We start from the raw sequence: 17,088 nt of genomic DNA, 5'->3' as shown, positions 1-17,088 counted from the left end.
GAAAGTGTGAAAATAGATAAGTCCCCTGGGCCGGATGGGATTTATCCTAGGATTCTCTGGGAAGCTAGGGAGGAAATTGCCGAGCCTTTGGCTTTGATCTTTAAGTCATCTTTGTCTACAGGAATAGTGCCAGAAGACTAGAGGATAGCAAATATTGTCCCCTTGTTCAAGAATGGGAGTAGAGACAACCCCGGTAACTATAGACCAGTGAGCCTGACTTCTGTTGTGGGCAAAATCTTGGAAAGGTTTATAACAGATAGGATGTATAATCATCTGGAAAGGAATAATTTGATTAGAGATAGTCAACACGGTTTTGTGAAGGGTAGGTCGTGCCTCACAAACCTTATTGAGATCTTTGAGAAGGTGACCAAACAGGTGGATGAGGGTAAAGCAGTTGATGTGGTGTATATGGATTTCAGTAAAGCGTTTGATAAGGTTCCCCATGGTAGGCTACTGCAGAAAATACGGAGGCATGGGATTCAGGGTCATTTAGCAGTTTGGATCAGAAATTGGCTAGCTGGAAGAAGACAAAGGGTGGTGGTTGATGGGAAATGTTCAGACTGGAGTCCAGTTACTAGTGGTGTACCACAAGGATCTGTTTTGGGGCCACTGCTGTTTGTCATTTTTAAAAAAGACCTGGAGGAGGGCATAGAAGGATGGGTGAGTAAATTTGCAGATGACACTAAAGTCGGTGGAGTTGTGGACAGTGCAGAAGGATGTTACATGTTACAGAGGGACATAGATAAGCTGCAGAGCTGGGCTGAGAGGTAGCAAATGGAGTTTAATGCAGAAAAGTGTGAGGTGATTCATTTTGGAAGGAATAACAGGAAGACAGAGTACTGGGCTAATGGTAAGATTCTTGGCAGTGTGGATGAGGAGAAAGATCTCAGTGTCCCTGTACATAGATCCCTGAAAGTTGCCACCCAGGTTGAGAGGGTTGTTAAGAAGGCGTACGGTGTGTTAGTTTTTATTGGTAGAGGGATTGAGTTTAGGAGCCATGAGGTCATGTTGCAGCTATACAACACTCTGGTGCGGCCGCATTTGGAGTATTGCGTGCAATTCTGGTCGCCGCATTATAGGAAGGATGTGGAAGCATTGAAAAGGGTGCAGAGGAGATTTACCAGAATGTTGCCTGGTATGGAGGGAAGATCTTATGAGGAAAGGCTGAGGGACTTGAGGCTGTTTTCGTTAGAGAGAAGAAGGTTAAGAGGTGACTTAATTGAGGCATACACACAAGATGATCAGAGGATTGGATAGGGTGGACAGTGAGAGCCTTTTTCCTCGGATGGTGATGCCTAGCACGAGGGGACATAGCTTTAAATTGAGGGGAGATAGATATAAGACAGACGTCACAGGTAGGTTCTTTACTCAGAGAGTAGTAAGGGCGTGGAATGCCCTGCCTGCAACAGTAGTGGACTCGCCAACACTAAGGGCATTCAAATGGTCATTGGATAGACATATGGACGATAAGGGAATAGTGTAGATGGGCTTTAGAGTGGTTTCACAGGTCGGCGCAACATCGAGGGCCGAAGGGCCTGTACTGCGCTGTAATGTTCTATGTTCTATGTCTGTTGTCGAGTGTGTAGCACATAACCACATCATCGTCATTCGTTAGCATATCTATTCTATTAGTCCATTACACAACAATTTTGTTGTTTATTTCTTCAATAATTGGAATAACCTGATCATGGTCAAATAAATGTCATTCACCTTTTTTTATTAAATCCTTAGAGTTGCATTCCTCCAGCACCTTTCACAACTTCAGGTCATCCCCAAACCCTTTGTAGCCAGTTAAATATGTTTAATATGTCATCTATCTTGTGGGTTAAAGCAGCTCCCACAGTGATGAAGTAATGACCATATCATCAGCTTTTAGTGAAGTTGGTTGGAGGCAGAATGCATCTGCTTTTTTTCAAATAGTGCAATATTGGTGCAATTGAGTTTGATATTAGTGCTAACAAGGGCTGTCAGTTACCTTTGACTGCATTTGTCAACGTTTGCCTCCTTCTATCAAAATGAACATCTGCACAATCAGGAAGGGCTCAGGTTTGAGCTCTGGGACCGCATTCAGCCTAGGTCAAATACACCTCTTGCTGAGTGTGGTGAACCACTGTAATAGGAGATGTAAGGTAGGACCTGCACTACAGGTTTGCTGGTACCTCCTGCCGGCTGGCTGCGCCCACGGAGAACTGTATAAATATGTATGACCTCCAGTGCCCTGCCATTTCGCCAGCTGGAACAGGAGGCCACGCATCTGACTGTAATAAAGCCACAATTGTACCCAACTTTAGTCTTTGTGCAATTGATCGTGCATCAATTTATTGCAGTCAGATTTTCCACAGAATGGATATCAGAATTAAGTCCGATCGCCTGCAGCTGGATCCGCAATTGCCCGACGCCAGGAAAGACTTTACTCACTGGCTAGCATGTTTTGAGGCCTACATCAAGGCTGCGGACCCCGCGCCAACGGAGGCTCAGAAGATAAACGTCCTGTACTCCAGACTGAGCTCCAGCGTGTTCCCGTTGATCCAAGACGCCACGAATAACACAAAAGCAATGGAACTCCTCAAAGAACACTACGCGCAGAAGACAAACACATTCTTCGCCAGGCTACCCGCTCGCAACTACCTGGTGAGTCCATTGAAGACTTCTGGCGGGCCCTAATCCCACTCCTCCGGGACTGTGACTGTCAGGCCGTCACGGCCGCTGAACACTCGAATCTCCTCATGCGCGATGCCTTCGTGACGGGGATTGCGTCTGACCGCATCCGAGAACGATTACTGGAAGGGGCCACGCTCGAACTGGCGGAGACGAAAACCTTGGCGCTCTCCATGACGGTCGCATCCCGTAATGTACAATCGTACCTCTCCCGCCGCGCTGCCCACCCTTCTACTCCTTCCTACCCCTCCTACACCCCGCCGACGACCTCCTCAGCCGGGGCCCTGCCTTCCCAATATGCCTGCAATATGCCTCCAATGCCGCACCACTTCAACGATAGCTTGGGCCTCCTTCTCGACGGATGAGTGTCGAATTTCAGAGGCATGAAGGGTGCGGGAAAAGAATGCCAATCCGCGCACCCCGGGGGTCCCCGCTGCTACTTCTGCGGTCAGCAGAAGCACCCCCGCCAACACTGCCCGGCCGCACTGCCGTTTGTAAAGCCTGCAGTAAAAAGGGCCACTTCACGGCTGTGCGCCAGGCCCGCGCAGTCGCTGTGATCACGCCCGCTATCGCCCCCTCCCCCATGCCAGACGCACAATGGGAGCCGCCATCTTCTCCTCCCAGGTCCATGTGCGACCAATGGGCGCCGGCATCTTGTCCCGACCCCGGAATGTGCGCACCATGGGCGCCGCCATCTTGGCCCGATCCTGCAATGTGCGCGCCATGGGCGCCGCCATTTTGTCCCGACCCCGCAATGTGCGCACCATGGGCGCCGCCATCTTGGCCCGATCCTGCAATGTGCGCGCCATGGGCGCCGCTATTTTGTCCCGACGCCGCAATGTGCACACCATGGGCGCCGCCATCTTGTCCCTCACAGGGTCTCCGGACATCCCGACATCGGAACCTCACACGCTCTCCACCCGAAGCATCCGATGGCTATCCGCAGCTCGCTTCGATGACGCTGGACCAATCTCGCCCGCACAACCTGGCCACCGCGTCGACGACGGTTAAAATCAAAGGCCACGCGACCTAGTGCCTGCTGGACTCCGGGAGCACCGAAAGCTTCGTTCACCCAGATACGGTAAGGCGCTGCTCCCTCGCGGTCCACCCTGCCAATCAAAGGATCTCCCTAGCCTCCGGATCCCACTCCGACCCGATCCGAGGCTTTTGTACAGTCACCCTCACGGTCCAGGGCGTAGAATGAAGTAACTTCCGCCTCTATGTCCTTCCTAATCTCTGCGCTGCACTCCTGTTGGGCCTGGACTTCCAGTGCAACCTCCAGAGCCTCACCCTCAAATTCGGTGGGCTCTTAACCCCCCTTATCGTTTGGGCCTCGCGACCCTCAAGGTCGATCCCCCCTCCCTTTTTGCCAATCTAACTGTGGATTGCAAGCCCGTTGCCACTAGGAGCAGACGGTACAGCACCCAGGACAAGACCTTCATCAGGTCTGAAGTCCAGCGGCTGCTTAAGGAGGGTATTATCGAGGCCAGCAACAGCCCCTGGAGAGCCCAAGTGGTAGTGGTTAAAACTGGGGAGAAACACAGGATGGTCATGGACTACAGCCAGACCATCAATCGGTACACGCAGCTCGACGCGTACCTCCTCCCACGCATATCTGATATGGTCAATCAGATTGCGCAGTACCGGGTCTTCTCAACAATTGACCTGAAATCCGCCTACCACCAGCGCCCCATCCGGAAGTCGGACCGGCCATACACTGCCTTCGAGGTGGACGGTCGCCTCTACCACTTCCGTAGGGTCCCTTTTGGTGTCACAAATGCAGTGGACAAGTCACTGCCTTTCCAAGTAGAAAGTGACGCTTCAGAGATCGCCCTTGCCGCCACTCTAAACCAGGCAGGCAGGCCCATGGCATTCTTTTCCCGCACCCTTCATGCCTCTGAAATTCGACACTCATCCGTCGAGAAGGAGGCCCAAGCTATCGTTGAAGCGGTGCGGCATTGGAGGCATTACCTGGCCGGTAAGAGATTCACTCTCCTCACTGACCAACGGTCGGTAGCCTTCATGTTCAATAACCCACAGCGGGGCAAGATCATAAATGATAAAATCTTGCGGTGGAGAATCGAGCTCTCCACCTATAATTACGAGATCTTGTATCGCCCTGGTAAACTCAACGAGCCCCCAGACGCCCTCTCCCGAGGTACATGTGCCAGCACACAAGTAGACCAACTCCGGGCCCCACACGACAGCCTTTGTCACCCGGGGGTCACTCGATTGTACCATCTGGTCAAAGCTCGCAATCTGCCCTACTCCGTCGAGGAAGTAAGGACAGTCACCAGGGACTGCCAGGTCTGTGCGGAGTGCAAGCCGCACTTCTACCAGCCAGACCTTGCAAGCCTGGGAAGGCTTCCCGCCACTTTGAACACCTCAGCGTGGATTTCAAAGGGCCCCGGGGAAACGGGCAAGTAGAACGGGAGAATGGGACGGTTTTGAGGGCCGTCCAACTGGCCGTACGGTCCAGGAACCTCCCAGCCTCTCGCTGGCAGGCGGTTCTCCATGACGCTCTGCACTCCATCCGGTCACTACTGTGCACCGCCACTAATAACACACCCCATGAATGTGTTTTTGCCTTCCCCAGGAAGTCCACATCCGGGGTGTCGCTCCCGACTTGGCTCGCTGCTCCAGGACCGGTCCTTCTCCGTCGGCACGTCCGACTCCACAAGGCCGACACCTTGGTGGACAGGGTTCACCTGCTCCACGCCAACCCTCAATATGCCTACGTTGAGTTCCCCGACGGCCGCCAAGATACTGTCTCACTCAGGGACCTGGCACCGTCAGGTTCCACCCCAACACACCCCCCCACCAATGCACCCCACCTACCACCCCGCCGCCAATATTCACCCCACCAGACTACCCTCCCTCCCCTTTTCCGCACAAGAGGACGAAGAGGAATTCGGCACTTTCCCGGAGTTCCCCGATGACTGGCCAGCATCAGCACCACCACCACCGCCATCGGTGCCACCTCCACCACCGCCAGCACCGACTTCGCCGCCACCGTTACGCCGCTTCCAACGAAGCACCAAAGCACCGGACCAACTGAACCTTTGATGGACTCCGGACCGTCAACATGGACTTTTCTTTCTCTACCACTGTACATAATTGCACTAATTGTATATAGTTTCACGTCACCTCCGCCGGACTCATTTTTAACAGGGGGTGAATGTGGTGAACCACTGTAATAGGACCTGCACTACAGGTTCGCCGGTAGCTCCTGCCGGCTGGCTGCGCCCACGGAGTGCTGTATAAATATGTATGACCTCCAGTGCCCTGCCATTTCGCCAGCTGCAGCAGGAGGCCACACATCTGACTGTAATAAAGCCACAGTTGTACCCAACTTTAGTCTTTGTGCAACTGATCGTGCATCACTGAGTAAAGATAGGTGAAAATGTTGAGCCAGGTTCCTGCTCCTATTCATTCTCCCTGTGAGTCTTGTAGGAAAGTCAGGAAAGTGTGATATCAGATGAAAGTTATTATAAAAGGAAAATACTGCTGGAAATCTGAAATAAAAACCGAAAATACTGGCTAAATTCAGCAGGCCTGGCAGCATCTGTGGAGAGGGACAAAGTTAAAGTTTCAGATCTAAATGAGCCTTCTCCAGAAAATATTGTGCTTGGCTGTGATGCTCTGGCCAAATATGTACCACATGGGTGTGTTTTCAGAGACTATCTAGTGCCTGTGAAACTGGAACACCTTCTAGTGTCTGCAGGATTTAATAATTTGCTTTAACCTCTCCATTCAAAGATGGCACAGCCAACAGTGCAGCAAGCCCTCAGCGTTGTGCTAAAATATCAGTCTGGATTATGTGCTCAAGTCTCTGGAGTGGCGGCAACACTTTTCCACTTTCTGTCGCTTCACAACGCCAGGGTCCCAGGTTCGATTCCCGGCTGGGTCACTGTCTGTGCGGAGTTTGCACGTTCTCCCCGTGTGTGCGTGGGTTTCCTCCGGGTGCTCCGGTTTCCTCCCACTAGTCCCAAAAATGTGCTGTTAGGTAATTTGGACATTCTGAATTCTCCCTCCGTGTATCCGAACAAGCGTAGTGCTAATGTAAGTCTACTTATGGCAATGGAGATTATTACTTAAAAAAAGGTCTCTGGAGTGGGACTTGAACCCATTAACTTCTGCCTCAGACAGGGCGACACGGTGGCGCAGTGGTTAGCACTGCTGCCGCATGGCGCTGAGGACCCGGGTTCATTCACTGGACCCGGGTCACTGTCTGTGTGGAGTTTGCACATTCTCCCCGTGTCTGTGTGGGTCTCATCCCCACAACCCAAAGATGTGCAGGATAGGTGGATTGGCCACGCTAAATTGCTCCTTAATTGGAAAAAAACAATTGGATACTCTAAATTTTAAAAAAATTCTGCCTCAGCCAGGAGTGTTATCACCAAACCACGGCTTAACAGAATGCAGGGGAAATCAAACCTGCAATCAACCCCTACATTTCAAATGGTTCACCCAAAACATAGTCAGGATATTTCTCTCACTGTGTGGAATATCCAAAACCATGCAAGATAAGTGAACCTCTGAATTCACGTAGAATAATTCTGCACAGGAAGAGGTCATTCAGCTCACCGTGCCTTGCTGGCTCTTTGGAAATGTTATCGACTTAGCCTCGCACCCCTGCTCTTTCTCCATTGTCCTGTAATTTGCTTTCCTCTTCAAGCACTTATCCAATTCCCTTCTGAAAGTTATTACTGAACCTGTTTCCACTTCCCATTCAGGCAGTGCATTACAGATCACAACAACTTGAGCAAGTACCCTCTGGCCTTTTTTGCAAATTATCTTCGAACTGTGTCCTCTGCTTATTGACACTTGTCAATTTTTCACTATCTATCAAAACCCTTAGAATTATGAGTACCTCTATCAAATTACTTCTTACCAATTCTCTGCTATAGCAAAAACATCCCTAGCCTCTCCAGTCTCTCCATATAAGTGAAGCCCCTCATATCTCTGTTACATTCCTGTCAATCTAGTACCGGATGATTGGAGGGAGGCAAATGTTGTTCCCCTGTTCAAGAAAGGGAATAGGGAAATCCCTGGGAATTACAGACCCATCAGTCTTACGTCTGTGGTGAGCAAAATGTTGGAAAGGATTCTGAGAGATAGGATTTATGACTATTTAGAAAAACATAGTTTGATTAAAGATAGTCAGCATGGCTTTGAGAGGGGAAGGTCATGCCTCACAAGCCTCATTGATGAAGTTCGGGCAGTGGATGTGGTGTATATGGATTTCAGTAAGGCATTTGATAAGGTTCCCCATGGTAGGCTCATTCAGAAAGTTAGGGGGCATGGGATGCAGGGAAATTTGGCTGTCTGGATACAGAATTGGCTGGCCGAAAGAAGACAGTGAGTGGTAGTGGATGGAAAGTATTCTGCCTGGAGGTCAGTGACCAGTGGTTTCCCGCAAGGATCTGATCTGGGACCTCTGCTCTTTGTGGTTTTTATAAATGACTTGGATGAGGAAGTGGAAGGGTGGGTTAGTGAGTTTGCTGATGACACAAAGGTTGGGGGAGTTGTAGATAGTGTTGAGGGTTGTTGCAGGTTACAACAGGACATTGACAGGATGCAGAGCTGGGCTGAGAAGTGGCAGATGGAGTTCAACCTTGATAAATGTGAAGTGATTCATTTTGGAAGGTAGAATTTGAATGCTGAATACAGGGTTAAAGGCAGGATTCTTGGAAGTGTGGAGGAACAGAGGGATCTTGGGGTCCAAGTACATAGATCCCTCAAAGTTGTCACCCAGGTTGATAGGGTTGTTAAGAAGGCGTTTGGTGTGTTAGCTTTCATTAACGGGGGATTGAGTTTAAGAGCCGCGAGGTTTTGCTGCAGCTTTATAAAACCCTAGTTAGACCACACTTGGAATATTGTGTCCAGTTCTGGTCACCTAATTATAGGAAGTATGTGGATGCTTTGGAGAGGGTACAGAGGAGATTTACCAGGATGCTGCCTGGACTGGAGGGCATGTCTTATGAAGAAAGGTTGAGGGAGCTAGGGCTTTTCTCACTGGACGCGAAGAAGACAGCGAGGTGACTTGATAGAGGTATACAAGGTGATGAGAGGCATGGATAGAGTGGATAGCCAGAGACTTTTTCCCAAGGTGGAAATGGTTGTCACGTGGGGACATAATTTTAAGGTGATTGGAGGAAGGTATAGGGGAGATGTCAGAGGTAGGTTCTTCACACAGAGAGTGGTGGGTGTGTGGAATGCACTGCCAGCAGAGGTGATGGAGTCAGAGTCATTAGGGACATTTAAGCGACTTTCAGACAGGCGCATGGACAGCAGTAAATTGAAGGGATGTAGATTAGGTTGATCTTAGATTAGGATAAATGGTCGGCACAACATCGTGGGCTGAAGGGCCTGTACTGTTCTATGTTCTAATCCCCACTGCATCCTCTCCAAGGCTTTAACTTCCTTCCTAAAAAGTGCTGTCCAGATTTGGGCAATACACCACCTGGCTCCTGACTAGTGTTTTATAAAGGATTAGCAGAATTTCCTTACTTTTGTGCTCTGTGCACCAATTTATTAAATTGCTGTGAATGTTTATATCAAAAAAATATTTCCGAATTTACTGGCTGGAAACCACTTATTGATTTTAAAAAAACACATTCCAGTGACTTGTGATCATAGTCAAAGATGGCTGCACATCTGTGTCACTGTACCTTCTACATTCCAAAAGTTTTGAAATGGTGACCTGTCTACAAAACTGCACCAGGAATGGGACATTTTCTACCCCATTAGCATAGTGTCCAGAATCATCTGGTTATTCAATTAGACATAATCACTTGGACAATGGGACCTTGGCTGATAGAGGAATTTCCAGCCAAAATCACACTAACTGGAATACACTAGCTTTGGGGCAGCACGATAGCACAAGTGGATAGTACTGTGGCTTCACAGCGCCAGGGTCCCAGGTTCGATTCCCCGCTGGGTCACTGTCTGTGTGGAGTCTGCATGTTCTCCTCGTGTCGGCGTGGGTTTCCTCTGGGTGCTCCAGTTTCCTCCCACAGTCCAAAGACGTGCAGATTAGGTGCATTGGACATGCTAAATTGCCCTTAGTGACCAAAAAAGGTTAGGAGAGGTTATTGGGTTACGGGGATAGGGTGGAAATGAGGGCTTTAGTGGGACGGTGCAAACTCGGTGGGCCGAATGGCCTCCTTCTGCACTGTATGTTCTATATTCTATGACCATAATGGGTCAATGGACAGTTGAAGAGTGAAGGTCTTTTGATAAGCCAACCCTTTGTGCGTTAAAGCATCAGTGTTTTGTGCTGTGCAGTACAGGACAAGCAATTAAGACACTGAAGGAACAAAACCCTGAGTGGATTTATTCCTTCTCTCTCCATCCAACTTGCAATTTTTAAACCCTGTCTGCTAATTTTGACTATCTAGATTCCACAGAGGTCTTAAAAAAGAACTCAACCCAGTGGTGCAATCTCCAGAAGAGCAGGTAAATCATCCTTCTACAGCTTTAAAGTGCCTTGAAGCTGAAAGCAGCAAGACCACTGAGTGAATCCAGCAGGACCTGGTTCCTCCTGAAGCCAGTCAGGTCACCAACCTTCAAAAGCTATGATATACCCCTTTAATTTTATTGGACTCTAAATTACTTATTCTATCTTTCCCACTCTGTGTGAGTGAATTTTGAGCATGTGTGTGTGAGAGAGAGAGGAACTTGGAGCATTTTTATTATTTTACTCACGCCTGCTTAAGTATAATAAAAACTATCCTTTTTCTTTAAAACTCAAGAAACCTGTCTGGCTGTGTCTTTTATGGTCACAGCATGTAAATAGTTAAGCACTAACAGAATTGGCAAGTATTTCCATTTGTTAAAAAGAGTGATTTATCAACTTGTCCTGCCACATTCAAGGTGTTTAATGTTACAAAACAGTTGTGTTTTTAGAATCTTTACTTGTATCTAATATGGGACAGAAAGATTGCTGTGAAAAAGAAAATTGTAGGTGACAATCTCCTGGGTTCCGAATTGAGATTCTGAGGCAAGAGGTCCTAACATATGATGTAATTGATGTTAAAATGCAATAGTAATAAACACCCAGCATGTTTAGTGGTAGAATGGAGTCTCAAGCATAGCAAAGCTCAGTATGATATTACCTGAATTAGTCATTAACCTCCAATCCAGGTAAATGCTAATTATTTCAATACTAATACCTTTCCATTCCTGAATATCTCTCATCTTAAATTTATCTCCGGAGAAATAAGCTTTCTTAGAATCATAGAATCATAGAAGTTTACAGCATGGAAACAGGCCCTTCGGCCCAACCAGTCCATGCCGCCCAGTTTTTTACCATTAAGCTAGTCCCAGTTGCCCGCACTTGGCCCATAACTCTCTATACCCATCTTACCCATGTAACCATCTAAATGCTTTTTGAAAGACACAATTGTACCCGCTTCTACTACTACCTCTGGCAGCCCATTCCAGACACTCACTACCCTCTGAGTGAAGAAATTGCCCCTCTGGGCCCTTCTGAATCTCTCCCCTCTCACCTTAAACCTATGCCCTCTAGTTTTAGACTCCCCTACCTTTGGGAAAAGATGTTGACTATCTACCTTATCTATGCCCCTCATTACTTGCATTCCATTGAGAATTTAAGGCACCTATGACCAATTTATAGCTGAAAGTCTACACTTTGTAAAGTATTATCTTTTAGTTTTCACACAATAAAAAGACTTTTGCAATTAGAATGGTTAAGAATTCTTGAGCGACTTCCGGGTGCGGCGATGACCAGCTAAGTCGCACGTTTCGGCAGCTCCCGGTGGAACGGACTTTTGGGCTCTTAATGAGAGCCCCAACGGCAATTTTAACGGCTAAAAGCACTGTGCAGTAAACCAGAAGGGAATCCCCCCTGGACACGGATGGAAAAAGGAGAGGAAAGTGGCCGGATTGCGGTGGGTCCTTTAGAGCAGCGGCAAGGAAGGCAAGCAAAAACCAAGATGGCGTCAGAAGGTGTCAGTTTAATATGGGGCACTGAACAACACGCGTTCTTGAAGCGCTGCGTGGAAGAACTTAAAAAGGAGATGAAGAAGGAGCTGTTGGCCCCGATATTACAGGCGATTGAAGGGCTAAAGGATGAGCAAAAGACCCAGGAGCAGGAGCTTCGGGTCGTGAAGGTAAAGGCTGCCGAGAACGAGGACGATATACAGGGCCTGGTGGTGAAGACGGAGATGCACAGGCACACCATAAACGATGTGTGGAAAGGCTGGAGTTGCTGGAGAATAATGCGAGGAGGAAGAATTTAAGGATTCTTGGTCTTCCCGAGGGTGCAGAGGGGGCGGACGTCGGGGCATATGTGAGCACGATGCTGCTCTCGTTAATGGGATCGGAGGCCCCGGCGGGTCCGTTGGAGGTGGAGGGAGCCTATCGAGTTATGGCGCGAAGACCGAGGGCTGGAGAAATTCCCCGAGCCATAGTGGTGAGATTTCTCCGATATAAGGACAGAGAGATGGTCCTCAGATGGGCAAAGAAAACTCGGAGCAGTAGGTGGGAGAACCCGGTGATCCGCGTATATCAGGATTGGAGTGCGGAGGTGGCGAGAAGGAGGGCGAGCTTTAATCGGGCCAAGGCGGTGCTTTATAAAAGGAAGGTGAATATGGGGGGCGAAGAGAGGGGGAAAAAGGGGGGAGAGGAGAGATGATTTTTAAGTTGTTAATCCTGCGACCCGGTGACTGTTCTCTCTTCCCCTTGTTGTGGGGGAGGGAGGGAGGTGGAGGAGCTGGGGGCGTCGGCCATTGGGGGCGGGGCCAAAAGGGAAGCGCGGGCTTTCTTCCCGCGCTATGATAATTATGGCGGGAACAGGGAAGCAGGAAGGAGGGGGCGTCGCACAGTGCGCGCCGAGGTCACGGGGGAAGCCGAGGTCGGCCAGAGTTTGCTGACTTCTGGGAGCAACATGGGGGGTGCAATTACGCTAGTGGGGGATCTAACGGGGGGGGGGGGGCGGTTAACTGGGTTGCTGCTGCTGGGGAGAAGGGGAGCTGGTATGGGGTGGGGTGGGCAGGGCAGGGGGGTGCCACCTGGGGGGGACACAGCTACGTGGGAACCGGGTGAGGAGCTGGTTAAAAAAAAGGGGATGGCTAGTCGACAAGGGGGGGGGGGGGGTAAAGAGCCCCCCAACCCGGCTGATCACGTGGAATGTGAGAGGGCTGAACGGGCCGATAAAGAGGGCACGGGTACTCGCACACCTAAAGAAACTTAAGGCAGATGTGGTTATGCTACAGGAGATGCATTTGAAACTGATAGACCAGGTCAGACTACGCAAAGGATGGGTGGGGCAGGTGTTTCATTCGGGTCGAGATGCGAAAAACAGGGGGGTGGCTATACTAGTGGGGAAGCGGGTAATGTTTGAGGCAAAGACCATAGTGGCGGATAGTGGGGGCAGATACGTGATGGTGAGTGGCAAATTACAGGGGGAGGCGGTGGTCTTAGTGAATGTATATGCCCCGAACTGGGATGATGCCAACTTTATGAGGCGCATGCTAGGATGTATCCCGGACCTAGAGGCGGGGAAGCTGGTAATGGGTGGAGATTTTAACACGGTGCTGGAGCCAGGGCTGGACAGATCGAGGTCCAGGACCGGAAGGAGGCCGGCAGCAGCTAGGGTGCTTAAGGACTTCATGGAGAAGATGGGAGGAGTAGACCCCTGGAGATCTAGTAGACCTAGGAGTAAGGGGTTTTCGTTTTTCTCCTATGTCCACAAAGTTTATTCACGGATAGACTTTTTTGTTTTGGGAAGGGCGCTGATCCCGAAGGTGACGGGGACGGAGTATACGGCTATAGCTATTTCGGATCACGCTCCACATTGGGTGGACTTGGAGATAGGGGAGGAAAAAGAACAGCGTCCACCCTGGAGAATGGACATGGGACTATTGGCAGATGAGGGGGTGTGCTTAAGGGTGTGGGGGTGTATTGAAAGGTACTTGGAACTCAATGATAATGGGGAGGTCCAGATGGGAGTGGTCTGGGAGGCGCTGAAGGCAGTGGTTAGAGGGGAGCTGATATCAATCAGGGCACATAAAGGAAAGCAGGAGGGTAGGGAACGGGAGCGGTTGCTGAAAGAACTTCTGAGGTTGGACAGGCAATATGCGGAGGCACGGGAGGAGGGACTATACAAGGAAAGGCAAAGGCTACATGTAGAATTTGATTTGCTGACTACGGGTAATGCAGAGGCGCAGTGGAGGAAGGCACAGGGTGTACAGTACGAATATGGGGAGAAGGCGAGCAGGTTGCTGGCCCACCAACTGAGGAAAAGGGGAGCAGCGAGGGAGATAGGGGGAGTGAGAGATGAGGAGGGAGAGATGGAGCGGGGAGCAGAGAGAGTGAATGGAGTGTTCAAGGCATTCTATGAAAGATTATATGAAGCTCAGCCCCTGGATGGGGAGGAGAGAATGATGTGTTTTCTGGACCAGCTGGAATTTCCTAAGGTGGAGGAGCAGGAGAGGGTGGGACTGGGAGCACAGATTGAAACGGAGGAAGTAGTAAAAGGAATTAGGAGCATGCAGGCGGGGAAGGCCCCGGGACCAGACGGATTTTATAGGAAATATGTGGACTTGCTGGCCCCGCTACTGAGGAGAACCTTTAATGAGGCGAGGGAAAGGGGGCAGCTGCCCCCGACTATGTCAGAGGCAACGATATCGCTCCTCCAAAAGAAGGAAAAAGACCCGCTGCAATGCGGGTCCTAAAGGCCTATTTCCCTCCTGAACGTGGACGCTAAGATTCTGGCCAAAGTAATGGCAATGAGGAGAGAGGATTGTGTCCCGGGGGTGGTCCATGGGGACCAAACTGGGTTTGTGAAGGGGAGACAGCTGAATACGAATATACGGAGGCTGCTAGGGGTAATGATGATGCCCCCACCAGAAGGGGAAGCGGAGATAGTGGTGGCGATGGATGCCGAGAAAGCATTTGATAGAGTGGAGTGGGATTATTTGTGAGAGGTGCTGAGGAGATTCGGCTTTGGAGATGGGTATATTAGATGGGTACAGCTGCTGTATAGGGCCCCGATGGCGAGCGTAGTCACGAATGGACGGGGGTCTGAATATTTTCGGCTCCATAGAGGGACGAGGCAGGGATGTCCTCTGTCCCCATTATTGTTTGCACTGGCGATTGAGCCCCTGGCAATAGCATTGAGGGGTTCCAGGAAGTGGAGGGGAGTACTCAGGGGAGGAGAAGAACACCGGGTATCTCTGTATGCGGATGATTTGTTGTTATATGTGGCGGACCCGGCGGAGGGGATGCCAGAGACAATGCGGATACTTGGGGAGTTTGGAGTTTTTTCAGGGTATAAATTGAACATGGGGAAAAGTGAGTTGTTTGTGGTGCATCCAGGGGAGCAGAGCAGAGAAATAGAGGACTTACCGTTGAGGAAGGTAACAAGGGACTTTCGGTACTTGGGGATCCAGATAGCCAAGAATTGGGGTACATTGCATAGGCTAAATTTAACGCGGTTGGTGGAGCAGATGGAGGAGGACTTTCAGAGATGGGACATGGTGTCCCTGTCACTGGCAGGGAGGGTGCAGGCGGTTAAAATGGTGGTCCTCCCGAGATTCCTTTTTGTGTTTCAGTGCCTCCCAGTGGTGGTCACGAAGGCTTTTTTAAAAAGAATTGAGAAGAGTATTATGAGTTTTGTGTGGGCCGGGAAGACCCCGAGAGTGAGGAGGGGATTTTTGCAGCGTAGTAGGGATAGGGGGGGGCTGGCACTACCGAGCCTAAGTGAGTACTACTGGGCCGCCAATATCTCAATGGTGTATAAGTGGTTGGGAGAAGAGGAGGGAGCGGCGTGGAAGAGATTGGAGAGGGCGTCCTGCAGGGGGACTAGCCTACAAGCTATGGTGACGGCGCCGTTGCCGTTCTCACCGAAGAAATACACCACAAGCCCGGTGGTGGTGGCTACACTGAAAATTTGGGGGCAGTGGAGATGGCATAGGGGAAAGACGGGAGCCTCGGTGCGGTCCCCGATAAGAAATAACCGTAGGTTTGTTCCGGGGAGAATAGATGGGGGATTTGGAGCATGGCAAAGAGTAGGGGTAACACAATTGAGAGATCTGTTCGTAGATGGGACGTTTGCGAGTCTGGGAGCGCTGACGGAAAAATATGGGTTGCCCCAAGGGAATGTATTTCGGTATATGCAACTGAGGGCTTTTGCGAGGCAACAGGTGAGGGAATTCCCGCAGCTCCCGATGCAGGAGGTGCAGGATAGAGTGATCTCAGAGACATGGGTGGGGGACGGTAAGGTGTCAGACATATATAGGGAAATGAGGGACGAGGGGGAGATCATGGTAGATGAGCTGAAAGGGAAATGGGAAGAAGAGCTGGGGGAGGAGATTGAGGAGGGGCTGTGGGCTGATGCCCTAAGTAGGGTAAACTCATCGTCCTCGTGTGCCAGGCTAAGCCTGAAACAATTTAAGGTGTTACACAGGGCGCATATGACTGGAGCACGGCTCAGTAAATTTTTTGGTGTAGAGGATAGGTGTGCGAGATGCTCGAGAAGCCCAGCGAATCATACCCACATGTTCTGGTCATGCCCGGCACTACAGGGGTTTTGGGTGGGGGTGGCAAAGGTGCTTTCGAAGGTGGTGGGGGTCCAGGTCGAACCAAGCTGGGGGCTGGCTATATTTGGGGTTGCAGAAGAGCCGGGAGTGCAGGAGGCGAAAGAGGCTGATGTTTTGGCCTTTGCGTCCCTAGTAGCCCGGCGCAGGATATTGTTAATGTGGAAGGAAGCCAAGCCCCCGGGTGTGGAGACCTGGATAAATGACATGGCAGGGTTTATAAAGTTGGAACGGATTAAGTTCGTTCTAAGGGGGTCGGCTCAAGGGTTCACCAGGCGGTGGCAACCGTTCGTCGAATACCTCACAGAAAGATAGAGGGAATGGAAAAGAAGAAGACAGCAGCAGCAACCCGGGGGGGGGGGGGGGGGGGGGGGGGGGGGGGGGGGGAGGAGGAATCAGAAGGACTCTCAGGGATGTTATTGTATATGCATAGGTGTTTGGTATATGTAATTGTATATTGGATTGTTGGATTGTAGTTTTGGAGAGTATTTATCGTGGACAAGGCAGTTGCCATTTAGTTTTGTTTTTGATTTTGTTCATATATTATTTATTTATTTGTTTAAAACTGGCCATTGTTATTTATATTGTTTTATTGATGTATAAAGGAAACACTATGTACTGTTATGTTTGGCCAAAAAATCTTGAATAAAATATATCTTTAAAAAAAAGAATTCTTGAGCGAGGGAGTGTGGCCTGAGGCGAGGCCTGAATCCAGCACATATGTAGAGAGGGAGCAGCGCACACTGGGTGGCCCCTGCTGAAAATGAATGTTTGGGTCCAGACCCAGGAAAAGAGATTTTTTGAACTTTGATTTTGATTTTTTTTAAAAAGTTTAAAGAAATTATTTTTATTATAATTTTTATTT

The sequence above is a fragment of the Scyliorhinus torazame genome, chromosome 2 (assembly GCF_047496885.1).
Source record: "Scyliorhinus torazame isolate Kashiwa2021f chromosome 2, sScyTor2.1, whole genome shotgun sequence".
In the NCBI taxonomy this organism is placed as follows: Eukaryota; Metazoa; Chordata; class Chondrichthyes; order Carcharhiniformes; family Scyliorhinidae; genus Scyliorhinus; species Scyliorhinus torazame.
The sequence above is the reverse complement of the archived record's forward strand: the minus strand, read 5'-3'. Positions refer to the sequence as shown.